Here is a 14,140-nt window from a genome sequence, read left to right as displayed (position 1 = left end):
CTATGTTATGACAAACCCCTCCCATAGGGCAACAGGTAATCATCAAGACTAACTGCTGCATGAGTACAAGGAGGTTGTCACACGAAACTCTATTCTAAACTGCTGTCTTCAGCCCTGAGATATTTCATATAACCAAACCTGCACCTTGAACATGTAATCTTTTTCTCTTTTATCCCTTGAATCAAATCCACTTGATATTATACCTGGTGCATTAATCAATTGAGCTTTATTACCATTATACCATAGCATGTACCATAGAAAGTGTAGGAACTCTACACACTAAACATCGCTCACCATTCAAGAATTATTCCTGGTTTTTTAATAATAAAAAGTATTAAATGTATATTTTCAAGAAAAAAGATATTTAGTAAACAAATATACACTGTATTAAAGTTTATTATAATACAGGTACCACCTATAAAGTTTATAACTGTGGCATGTTTACAGTTTTCAGTTACTTGAAATTTTTAAAGTTTTATGCTAAATATTTAAATAATTTTTCATTTCACTGTGCTTTTTTATCTACATTAACAACTGATCTGAGTCTTGAGTGCATGAGCAGACACTCAAACATGCACACACGGACATGCATGTGTATGCAAGCACAGAAGCAAAAATGGAATGATATAGAAAATAAAATAATCATTTTATTCCTGTTCCTTAGGATTAGTGATTAAACTGATTTTTCAAAAGCTTTTACTCACCGTTCTTACATTTTAAAAAATTATTTTGCAATAAATGTATGCATTACTAACATATTTTATTTAGCTCTGTGTGTTTTCAAAGTTTGTATAAATGGGATCATATTAAATATATGGTTCTGACTTGGTTTTCACTCATTTTGATGTTTCTGAGGTTCGTCCATGTTGATCTGTATAGCTATATAATATCCATTTTATGGAAGCACCACAATTCATCCACTGTCTTTGCCAGTGGCTATCTGGGTCGTTTCCTATGTTTATCTATTACAAATAATGCTACAAAATGTGTGCAAATGCCTTTCATGCATATATACAGTAATTATGTAAGTAGTAGAATAAAACTTTGTTGTACATCATGTGCTATTCAAATTTACTAGGTAACTCAGATGTTTTCCAATATGCTATTAATAATTTACTCCCCCAAAAATGATGACCTATCATTCCACATCCTCTTTTACACTCATCAAACACTTAAGAGTTTGGCCAATCACAGGAGCGCAAAATGTTATCTCATGATAGTTTTAATTTGTATTTCTTCCACTAATAATGAGAATGGGCATCTTTTCATAAATTTATTGGCAATTTGTGTTTCCTTTATGAAATGCTTCCTCATGTATTTTCCTGTTTTCCTCTTGGTTTGTTTCAATTTTCTTTTTTGATTTGTAGATGTTATTTACCCATTTTTCAAGAATAATCCTTTTGTTGGCAATATAGATGGCAAATATTTCCTCAGCTTGTGGCTTGCTTTTTTGTGTGTATCAGTTGTTAATTGAGTCATATATCACATACAATAAAATTTACACATCTGAATGAAGTGCAAAGCTCAAAGAATTTTGACAAATACATACAACCATGTAGCCATTTATACTTAATGTGATTATTGCTATGTTGAGGTATAAGGCTACCATCTTGCTATTTGGTGTCTACTTGTTCTATCCATTCTTTGTTCCTTTTTCCTCATTTTCTACTTCATTTTGGCTTAATTATCATTATTATTATTATCATTATTTTAGATTCAGGGACACATGTACAGCCTTGTCACACAGTAGATATATTGCTTCATGGTAAGGTTTGGGTTTCTAGTATACCCTTCATCCAAATAGTGAACATTGTACCCAGAAGCTAATTTGTCAATCTTCATTCCCGTCACATCCTCCCCACTTCTAGAGTCCCCTGTGTCTGTTATTTCCAGGTGTGCCCAGCTCCCACTTGCAAGTGAGAACACATAGTATTTAGTTTTCTGTTTCTGAGTTGTTTTGCTTAAGATTATGGCCTCCAGTTTCATCCATGTTGCTTCAAAGGACATGATTTCACTCTGTGCTATGACCTTATAGTAGTATTCCATGTTGTATATCACATTTTCTTTACACAATCAATTGTTAGACATTTAGGTTGACTCCATAACTCTGCTATTGTGAATAGTGCTGCGATGGACATACAAATGCAGGTGTCCTTTTTAATATAATGATCTGTTCTCCTTTGGATAGACACCCAGTAGTGAGATTGCCGGATCGAAGGATAATTCTCTTTTTAGTTCTTGGAGAAATCTCCATATCGTTTTCCATAGAGGTTGTACTAATTTACATTCCCACCAACAAGATATAAGCATTCCCTTTCCTCTGCATCCCTGCCAACATCTGTTGTTTTTTGACTTTTTAATAACAGCATTTTGGCTTAATTATTTTTATGGTTCCATTTTACCTCCTTTTTGGTGTATTAGCTATAACTTTTTTATTGCAGTGATTGCTTTGGTATTCATATTATGCATCATTAACTTATTATAGTCTACTTTTGATGATATGAGACCACTTCTCATTTAGTGTAAGAACCTTGCAGGGGTTAACTTCTATTTCCCATCCTGGAATACGAATTGAAATCTTCACAATACATCCTTATTATTTTGGTTAAAACAGTCAGCTGTAAGAACAGTATTACATATTTACTTGCATGGTTACTACTTCCAGAGTTTTTCATTTCTTTGTGTAGATCCATACATTTAGTTTGATAATTAATATCAATGATTAATATCATAATATTATTTATCAATGGGCTAAAAAGTATATTATTGTTTGTGACTTTTTTCTCCTTTTTTCTTGCCTCTGTGATATTTAATTATATTTATATTATTTTAGTGGTTATTTTATGGGAATCATCTTGCATGTTTATTTTAATAAAGCCTGGAACTATTCATTGTCTTCACTCTCCTGAAACCTGAATTGTTCTAATCTCACACACTTTTATCTTTTAAGACAGTTAAAATTTAATAATCTAATTAGTATAGTAGAAAGAAGATTGCTATGAAATCAGACTATCTTGATTTTAATCCCAGCCACATCTTTTCTTGGCTATAAAGTTTGGTAAATAGCAAACCTTCCATGAGCCTGGATCTTCTGATGTGTAAAATTGGGACACAATATTTAATTGCATAATTGAAAGAATAGGATTGAAAGGCACAGAGTAGGGGCTCAATAAATATTAGTGACTTTTCCCTTCCTACAAGATTTAATCAGCAGATTTTAATAAGGGAATCATATACACCCAATTTGGAATGCTCAAGATAATATGGAAGCACATTCCCACCAACTGTTCATATTATGTCTAATGTAACACCACATTTAAAAAGAGAAGAAGATATAAAAACACTGCCTTAATGAATTAAAAAATGAGTGAATGTACTACATCTTAGCATGGAAATGATATAATATGCACCAGTCAACTGCTATACTTCAAAACTAGACACAGATTCTAATCCCATCTTGATTGTTGAATTATAACATTTGATAAGTCCCTTTAGTTCAATGGGTCTCACTCTAATTTCTAAAATGCAGATATTGGATTATAATGTCTTTAATATGCTCTGGATTTCTACATTTTTTGGATTTTCTGATTTGATGAGAAAGTAAATTATATATTTCTTTGTTCATGAATGAAAGTATAGCAGGTATAGCATTTTGTCTTGTAATATAACCACACAGATAATTTCAGAAATGAGGCCAGGTGCAGTGGCTCACACCTGTAAATCCCAGCACTTTGGGAGGCCGAGGTAGGTGGATCACAAGGTCAGGAGCTCAAGACCAGCCTGGCCAAGATGGTGAAACCCCGTCTCTACTAAAAATACAAAAATTACCCGGGCGTGGTGGTGGGCGCCTGTAATCCCAGCTGCTTGGGAGGCTGGGGCAGAAAATTGCTTGAACCAAGGAGGCGGAGGTTGCAGTGAGCCAAGATTACTCCACTGCACTCCAGCCTCGGCGAGAGAGTGAGACTCTGTCAAAAAAAAAAAAAAAAAAAAAAAAAGGTACCATGGAGGGAATATTTTAGATGAATAAAATTATTCCATGTGCTATAAAGTGGGGTGTTTTGATAGAAATTGGTAGGTTCCCACTTAGAAACAATAAGGACCATACTTATTTTCCTCTGATTTTTTAATAAAAATATGTTTTGCTGATGCAAGTTCCTATACTGTAAAGTTGTTCTTTCTAAATCATAAAATACTTTGATGCCTTTTTATTTTTCCTTTTCAGAATGCTGATACATATAGCACTCTTCTCTCTGAGAGTGCACCAGGCTGTGTTGTTACTAATTGCTTTTTTCCATGTTAGGTTTACATGGTATAGGAAGTTATTGATTTCCTTTATAATGAGGGACTGAATCTCATTGTCCTAAGTCACAATTATTTCTGCAAATTAATAACAATGAACCAAAATATGCTATTATCATTTGATGGAATGACTTAAGAATGACAGATTTTGTAACAACAAAATAAAATCAATTTCTTTACTGTTTTTTCATAAAATGAAACATTGAACATCTTTTTCTGATTCAAAGACACTCTGCCTCAATTTCATTTTTTAAATTAAATGTTTGCATTCCATCTTCTTCTCTTCAAGGAAAAATAATATTATGAAATAACATTCTCATATCAATAATGCCTCTTTTTTCTTCCTTATACTTCTTTCAGCTTCTTGCAATACAGATTCAAACTCTATTATAGAATTGAAACTCTTTCTGTCATTTTCTTCATCATGTGATCTTCTTCAATGTTTGTAAACTGCTTAGCTTTGCAGCATTTCAAACCACAGACTACTCTTCTTTCAGATTTCTGTTATTCTTTACCTCCCTGGCTCTGTATCTCTCTCTGTGATTGCACTTTCTAAACCTTTCCAGCTGGATGTTCTCTCTTCTTCCTCCACCTGCCCCTTAATGGTGACATTTATTCAGGTTTCATAATCAATCATCATCTTTTATTTCTAAACTCTTGGCAGGATCATATACTTCCATGGCTTCAACTACATCTCCAGACCAGTGTCTTCTCTTATGAATCTCTTACTTTTTTTTCCAGACTTCTCTTTCTTTGCAAGTGCCTCCTGGGCATTTCCATGTTGATGTCCCATAGAAAACTGAAATGCATTTTATTGAAGAGAAAATTCCGTATTTGTCTGTCCAAACATATTATTCCTTCTGGTGCATGCCTTGGTTGAAAGTACCATTGAAAACTCCTCATAAAAGATAAAAGCTTGGATCAATTTTACTTGTCTCCTTCAACTTCTACCTAGCCTGACTAGCTAGTCAAATTACACAAGTTATTAGTACTTGGTTAAAATACTCCATTTGGAGTTGTATCTATTCTTTTATGTTGCAGAAAGTCAGGGACCCCGAATGGAGGGACTGGCTGAAGCCATGGCAGAAGAACATAAATTGTGAAGATTTCATGGACATTTATTAGTTCCCCAAATTAATACTTTTATAATTTCTTATGCCTGTCTTTACTGCAATCTCTGAACATAAATTGTGAAGATTTCATGGACACTTATCACTTCCCCAGTCAATACCCTTGTGATTTCCTATGCCTGTCTTTACTTTAATCTCTTAATCCTGTCATCTTCGTAAGCTGAGGAGGATGAGGACCCTGTGATGATTGCGTTAACTGCACAAATTGTAGAGCATGTGTGTTTGAACAATATGAAATCTGGGCACCTTGAAAAAAGAACAGGATGACAGCAATGTTCAGGGAACAAGGGAGATAACTTTAAACTCTGACTGCCAGTGAGTCAGGCGCAACAGAGCCATATTTCTCTTCTTTCAAAAGCAAATAGGAGAAATATCATTGAATTCTTTTTCTCATCAAGGAACATCCCTGAGAAAGAAAATGCACCCCTGAGGGGAAGCCTCTAACGTGGCCGCTTTAGGGGCACTGTCTTTTATGGTTGTAGACAAAGGGAAGAAATAAGCCCTAGTCTCCTGTAGCACTCCCAAGCTTATTAGGACGAGGAAATTCCCACCTAATAAATTTTGGTCAGACCGGTTGTCTGCTCTCAAACCCTGTCTTCTGATAAGATGTTATCAATGACAATTGCTAAACTTCATTAGCAGTTTTAATTTCACCCTGTCCTGTGGTCCTGTGATCTCGCCCTGCCTCCATTTGCTTTGTGATATTTCATTACATTGTGAAGCATGTGATCTCTGTGACCCACACTCTATTCGTACACTCCCTCTCCTTTTGAAAATCGCTAATAAAAACCTGCTGGTTTTACGGCTCAGGGAGCATCACAGAACCTGCCAACATGTGATGTCTCCCCCAGACACCCAGCTTTAAAATTTCTCTCTTTTGTACTCTTTCCCTTTATTTCTCAGACCAGCTGACGCTTAGGGAAATAGAAAATAACCCACGTTGAATATTGGGGGTGGGGTTCACCTGATACTTTTATTTATTATTATTATTATTTGAAATGGAGTCTCGCTCTGTCACCCGGGCTAGTGTGCAGTGATGCCATCTCAGTTCACTACTATCTCCACTTTCTGAGTTCAAGCGATTCTCCTGTCTCAGCCTCTCAACTAGCTGGAACTACAGGCGTGCACCACCACGCCCGGCTAATTTTTGTATTTTTAGTAGAGACAGGGTTTCACCAGGCTGGTCTCAAGCCCCTGACCTCAGGTGATCCACCCGCTTCAGCCTCCCAAAGTGTTGGGATTACAGGCATGAGCCACTGTGCCCGGCCAGGTTGTATCTATTCTAACAGCACCTGTTCAGGATCTATCTCGATGCTGTTGGACTATTCCTTATTTACGTATTTATTCACTGTCAACTATTAATTGGGAGCTTAGCATATGTCCAATATTAGTGAGAGTCCTAGATATAGGAGAGCTTTAGGACACATGAAAAAAGAGGAGAATCAGGCCAGTAAATATGCCTGTATATTATAAAACAAGTCAATTACAAAGTATTATTGTAAATGCTTGGTGGAGATATGTGCATGATGATACGGGTGCAAGTGTGACTATCTAGATACCTAAGAAAGTTAACAGCAGGAGGTGAGATTTAAGAGGAAATTTGAGAATTACCATAGACAGACTGAGGGAACTGCAGGTCATTAGAATTGCCAGAGCACAGGGCTACAGAGAATAGTGGAGAGAGGTGGGAGTTTAGAGATTGACAGAGACCAGATGATAAAAATCTCTTCTCTACTGGGCTGAAGAAGTTAGATTTTGTCTTAAAGTTAATAAAGAGCCATTGAAAGAATCTAACAGATGGGACTTATGTCATTAATTTATCTTCGTGTTGTTCACTCCAACAGTTGTCTGGAGTATCGCTTGATGTGGAGGCAGTTTAAGAGTATAGGAAGAAATATTTTGGATTTCGTCTTAATAAAAAAAAGCCAGAAGCAGGTGGAACAAAGGTATGTCTTTGAGAGATAATAAGCAAGTTGAATATTCAGAACTTGACATAGGATTAAATGTCAATTTATTAAATGCAAGGGGTAGGATGGAAGGTATAGGCAAGATTTGAAGCTGAACCCATTATGTGGATGAATGGTGATGCCTTCCACCGAGGAAGGGAAAGTGGAAGAAGGTGAAGCTTAGAAAGAAATAATAAATTGAGTTTTAAGCATCTTTATTTCAAGTGGTTCTTGCTTATGACCAGAGAAAATGTCTAACCATTTGTGGGCTATCAGGATGAAGAAGTTAGAGGGCTCTGTGATGGAGTTAGGAATTCGAGAGCTATGGGGCTTGGTGTATATGTGCTATGGGGAGCTAAGAGAACAGGCAATAGCTTACAGCACCTTCACAAATTTTGTGTGTGAATTAAAAATAAAATAATCTATCCCAATATTCTCAACTATTATCTGCCCCAATTCAGTCTAAACAATTCGGGTTCTCATCAAAAGTATGGGAGCTGTCTTTTATTCCATCATGCTATTCAGCGAGATTGTTCCCATAAAGTTATGGGGGTGGGTGAAATTTGAACCCCAGACCGCAATATTCAAAGCTCCTCATTACTGGGCCCCAACCAATTCTCATGTCTTCCAAAAAGCAATCATGAATCTCCTTAGTTTGAATCCATCTCTTCTTTTCTTCTCTTCTTCGTCACTGCCAGTGGGACCCTGTCATTGCAACAGCAATTTTATAATCCATATTATACTGGGGAGTATTTATTTGTGTTTCTCTCTGTCCCACTGGACTCTGAAAGGTTTGCTTTTGCAGTTTATAAATAAATTTATTTTGGAGAATTATTGTGATTTTTATTGTCTTAATGGCAATTGTTGTAAGAATTGAATTCTCTCTCTCATTTAGAATTGTAGAAATTTTAAGAGTCAAGACCTTGGAGCTTCTTCAGTTCCGAAAGCTCATTTTGCAGACAAAACCAAGGTCAAAAGTTATTTGCTCAAAGTCACAAAGCAATCAGTGGCAAAGCAGACATAAACACTAGTTCTTGATGTGGTACAAAGTGGAAGTGAAAATTATTTCAATTCATGTGATTAATGTGAATTTAGTGGAATCCACACTGAAAGTTCTTAGATAAATAAAATGTCACAAATGACAGTGTTTACGGAAGTGTCTCAATCAGAAATTTACTGACATGTTTATTCTACAAAATAAATTGTTATTTATACGTATAAAATTTATTATGATTAACATGCATACCCTACCTTACTGCTTAGGAAAATATGTTTTCTATTTTTTTAAGAGTAGGGTTTCATAACTCTTGGTTTTTAAGAGCAAGGTTCCTGGTTACACCTTGCATCTTCAAAACATATTCCTTTAGAATGGAGAACCAAACATTGTACGTTCTCATCCATAAGTGGGAACTAACCTATGAGGATGCAAGAGCGTAAGAATAATACAACAGACTTTGGGGACTCGGTGGAAAGGGTGGGGGGTGGGTGAGATATCAAAGACTACACAATGTGTACAGTGTACACTGCTCAGGTGATGGATGCATCAAAATCTCAGAAACCACCACTAAAGAACTTATTCATGTAACTAACCACCACCTGTTCCCCAAAAACCTATTGAAATTTAAAAAAATCCTTTAAACTACATGATTTTGGGTGCTCAAGTACTTTTGACAAAGTCAACTAAGTCTGCCCAAGATAGACGAAGAAATTAACCCCAAAATAAGATAATTTGCTTTCAAAAACAGCTATTTCTACTAATGTGGGAAAATATTTATTGTTGAATTAAACTATGATTTTATTTTTAAATATCACCATCCCTTGGAAAAGATCACTATAGCGTGGAAAACCATGTTTACTTACTATTCACACTTTTGATCCTTAAAGAAATGACATTTATAACTCCAGTACGTGGTATGCATCTTTCTGAGTTAGTAGTTTTATCTTGGATGCCCTTTAAAGCAACATTCGTGAATGTTAACTTGATGAATGACTTCTCATTAAACTTACCAGCCAATTTGGTGATACGTATATTGAAAGCAATGCTTTCCTTTCTTAAGAAGAAATTGCTAGTTTCAATTTACATGTTTAGAAATGTTATAAGCTTGAAGTTTTAAATCATGTGGTTTTAAAATTTAAGCTAGTGAGTTAGACACCATCTTCTGAGGTACAAAAATGTCATATTTTAATGTAACTTTAACTTCATGGACCCCACTGTCACTTTTAAAATTTTGCAAAAACAGCAAATGAGTTCCTGTTTCTCATTTACCCTTAGGCAGTCTTTTGCTTGCACTAACAATCTCTGCACAGAAATCTTCGTGAAGGTGGCCTGAGGTCTATTAGTTCTGGAGTCCAGCATCTACTCTTGATCGCCAGTTAGAACAGAAAAGAAGGTAATTATCTAGTTAACGGGAAAAATAAAATTCAACCCAAATTATTGAAGTGATTGCTTTGTTTGAAAGAGAAGTCCTGACTGGTATGTAAATGAGATTGAGAGATAAGTTATATAAAGAGCTCGAATGACAGGGCCACGCTGAATCTCCTGTCTGCTGCCGGTTAGGCAGGTCAATTCTAACACTGTGCTAACAAGGTCAAGGTCAAGGTCAAGGTTAAGTCTCCCAAGTGGGTGGTTAACTTGGCTTTGATCTGAGGCTATACAGTTCACTTTTATTTTCAGCTATTTCTAAATATACTTATTGGGGATAACAATTTTTAAAATATAGAAAACAATAGTAACAATTATTTACATATATGTATACATGTAATTGGGAAAATAATTTATAATATGAATTTAAGTAATTGAGAAATAAATTATAAAATTATTCAATTGCAAGTGACAATTTCTCCAATGTGAATACCATCTGATGATACTTAGACATTTATTTAAAGTTGTATGTTTTTATAACTAGGCTCATACATTTTCTTTAGGATGTGCCAATGTGACTCTCTGTGTCAAAGTTAGACAAGCCATACAGATTGGTATTCTTTTGACCAACTTAAATAATAAACTGTTAGCTTAAAATACTCCAAACACATCAAGTAGCTAACGTTATGCTTTCTGCTGTCTAATTCTCACCAAAACTAGGCCGTGAATATTAATATTCATGAAGGATTTATGGAAGTCTATGCAAACTATCTGTCTCTGAGGGTTATCCTTGGTTCTTGCTTTTAGAAAGTGAATCTGACAGCATGGCTTTTGTGATAACTGCATTTAGCTCATTCGTGGGCTTATTATCCTAGCCTTACTTGCCTTTGCTCTAATTACATCTATTTCCCCTAGACTATTGTAAATGTTTCTGCAAGTTACCACTAATTGTTTTAGAGTGAGGTAAGCTGACTAAACCTAATTAAATAAATGAGTTAAAACGAGTAAGAAAAGTAACTGCAGACTCAGTGCCTTTTGGGAACTGCATAAGATTTGTTTATCCATCCTTTTCTTTCCTTCTTCTCAACCTGTGAAGGTACATGAAAAATGTGAATACTTACTATGTAAAATGTATTGCAAAATGCCTTGGAAAGTGCCTTTCAAATACGTTGAAATTGAGGGTGGAAACAGTAGGCAAGAAGCAATGTTGCTATTCTCATTTTCAGCTTTGCCAGTCTCAATACTAGGAATCAGATCCATTCGTCCCATTATTACTGGTATACATTTTTGCAACAATTAATATTATTTTGTACAGTTCATAGTGAATGTTTACCTTGGTGATACAACGTTTAGAATAAAGTGCTATTTTGTTTTGTTTTATTTTCCTGCCAGCTAATAATAATTTATAGATCTCTAATAATCATGGAGATAATCATGGAACAATCATGGGCATATTACTTATGATTTTACCAAACATTAAAAAAGTATGCCCTGAACAAAATAAATTGCAAGAAATTCACAAATGAATACATTTGTGCTGGGACGTGGGAATTTGAAAATAAAATATGCATTATGTCCAAAATAAGCTTTGCAAGTAATGAAAAACAATTAACTGAAGAATTCTACATACTTTTTGGTTAAACTGTTAGGAAGACTAAAGCCCATCATAATACTTACATCTTGGCCTATGGAGACAATAACACTCCCATTTTTGTTATAAATGTTATTACTGGCAGTGACAGTAACCAACCATAATTTCATAATTTCATTGAAGCCTGTCCTCTCTTGCTGTCTTTAAGCTCATTGCCTTGGATCAATCCTACATTGGACTCTGCCTGGACTTGCTGACACCCATAACCTCTACTCTATGCTTTTAAAGACATCATCTCAGTTCTCCTCCCAAGGTTCACATCAAGCCATTATCCTGTCTGTTAAAAAAGCAAAAGCAAAACAAAACAAAAAACAAAAAACAAAAAACAGCAGCAGAGACAACAAAAAACTTTACTCCAAGAATAAAATATAAACTCTTTAGCTTAATATTCAATATCCTACAACTCACTTATTTGTTTATTCATTCATTAACTTATTCACATAAAATGTTTGAGTGGCTATAGGCACAATCACCAGCATCATAGAATAATGAAATCAGGTCAGATGCTAAGGAAAAGAATAAATAAAATACCATAAAAAAGCACCAATAGATACTGTTAAATAGTAGAAAGGAAACTAAAAAGTACTGACAAAAAGCCTGTAGCCTAGTGGCTAAATCTAGGAGTCAAGCAAGTATTTTTATGGGAATCTGACCTTTAAACTTAGACCAGAGGGATGGATATAGATAAACTTGGAGAAGAAGAAAGGGGAGATTCCAGAAGAAGGAATAGTGTTTACAAAAAGATTTGTCCAGAGGAAGCATGATGTGCTCAGGAAACTGAAAGTATCAGTGTTGTTGCTCAGACAGAAATATCAGGAAATCAGTTCCAGGTGAGCCTAGGAAAGTAGCCTCGAGCTAGATCTTTGAGATGATGAGGAGAACGGTGGGGCATAGTCACTTCTGAAAGGATGACTTTCAGAAGTAATGAGAAGGGATTCATTTTCTGTGACCAGAGTAGGCTCCTCCTAGAAAAGAGTTGATAGCAACTTGGCATTCAGTGTTTGCAATGTGTACAGGCCATGGGTTTGAGACATAGTTAGGAGGGAAAATTGACAGGACTAGGCAAGAAATGTAATGTGTCTGGTAGAAGGGGGATGAGCTGGAAGAGACTGATTTAAGGGGAATTATCAGTTCATTCAGTTCTGTTTAAGTTTCACGTACCATTGAGATGTTCACTGAGATATTCAAGTAGAGATGCAAATATGATTCTGAGGGTCAACAGACAGGTTAAGAAAGGAGATAATGCATTTGGGGGACATTGATGTTTAGATGGCAGTTGAAGCCCCTGGGGCATGGTGAACATTGCCCTGAAGAGAATGCATGATGGAAGAGAGCTCTGGCCCTGGGCTTTGCTTTCAGGAGCTCAAAATGGCATCTGGGGGCTACACATGCCTCACAGATGTGTTCTCTTTGTTCAGCAGGGCATTATAAAAATGGAGGATTTGGGTCATCTTTGGATGGGCCATGCTGTCTCTAGTTTACCAGACTCTCCATAATCTCCAGTCTTATCCCTAAGTTGACTAGTTTCTCTCTTTTTGTTATCTCCTTGGTCCCTGTAGGCACTTGAATTTCAACCTTTGCTTTCAATCATCATAGCCCAGTTGTTCCAATGTATATCATCCAACATTGTTGTTTGTTTCCATTCCCATTGCTGTATGCTAGAATTGGTATCTTCCTGAGTGCAGGGAGAATCGGATACCTTCCTCTGGTCATAGTTGGATATTTCCATTCTAATTCTTCCTTTATGGACATCTTCTTTTTTCTTCAAGGATCAGCTCAACCCATTTTCTCACAATACTGACCTAATTCCCATGCTTGTCAATACTTCCTTCATCCTCTGTTCCCACAGCAGTTTGTTTCAATTTCACGTTTGTGAATAAATTCATATTTATTTAATTATTTGATTGATTTAATTTCATATTTATTTTCTTATACATTTTTGCATACATGCCTGTTCCATTTGCCGTTATGTAGAGTCGTTAGGGCCATGCCTTTATTGTTTTTATATCCTTTATAGCAGTTAGCACAATGTTATTCTCAGAATAGGTGATCACATGTTTGCACGGTGAATTCTGATGAAAGAACTGGAAACATTAGGATTCCAACACCCTGTCTTGTGCTTTGTGAAAAACAATGTCAGTGATCTCAAACAAGGCATGGACTCTGTATGGCTTCAGTTTCCTGTTCTGTAAAGGAAGAATTTGGAATCACATTCGTGGCACCTAAATTTATCAGTATGCCAAGGTTCCATGAGGGCGGAGGTGTGATTTTTTTCCTTAAAATATAGATTCCTAGGCTCTATCTCAGACTGTCTGAATTGGAATACTCAGGGTTATGGCTTAGGAATCTGTATTTTCAAATAGCCCTCTGTTAGATTCTAAGGTGAGTCACTGGTGATATCTTTGTTCTTTACCTTTAGTTTTATTTTTTGCATTATTTAAAAAATTATCCATCTACTCATACTCATATCTTTTTTATATTCTAATATGTGATTTCTTTCTCAAGACAGACATGAGTAATGTGAGACAAATAACTTTATCTATTTCTCCTTTGATAAATAAATGCTATGTATTTATCTTGGTACATATAACCAACCAAGTCATGCTAAGGTTTCTAAACTTAATAGCCTTTTTTCTTTTCTCAAGTGAGATTTGAAAAGAGATCATCTTCTCCTAATTAGTGAGGCAGCAACATCTGCATACATGGCCCTGAAAAAAAAAAAAGCCCTACAAAGATAAAGACTTAAAAATAA

General features: G+C 35.6%; 2 long non-coding RNA genes across 3 annotated transcripts in view; one reads left to right on the top strand and one right to left on the bottom strand.

The window, feature by feature from the left end:
* Positions 1-14,140, bottom strand: part of LOC114674912 (uncharacterized) — a 463,867-nt gene that overhangs the window by 130,169 nt on the left and 319,558 nt on the right. The gene's annotated exons all lie outside the window — the stretch shown is intronic.
* LOC144338462 (uncharacterized) overlaps positions 1-14,140 on the top strand; it is a 32,085-nt gene that overhangs the window by 7,236 nt on the left and 10,709 nt on the right. For both annotated transcript variants that reach the window (XR_013412656.1, XR_013412655.1), the window contains exons 3-4: positions 7,274-7,375; positions 9,648-9,765. This is a non-coding gene — a long non-coding RNA (uncharacterized LOC144338462). The remainder of the gene's footprint in view (positions 1-7,273; positions 7,376-9,647; positions 9,766-14,140) is intronic.

The sequence above is a fragment of the Macaca mulatta genome, chromosome X (genome assembly GCF_049350105.2).
Source record: "Macaca mulatta isolate MMU2019108-1 chromosome X, T2T-MMU8v2.0, whole genome shotgun sequence".
NCBI classification, from domain to species: domain Eukaryota; kingdom Metazoa; phylum Chordata; class Mammalia; order Primates; family Cercopithecidae; genus Macaca; species Macaca mulatta.
Note: the sequence above shows the minus strand (reverse complement) of the source record. Positions and strands in the feature narration are given on the sequence as shown.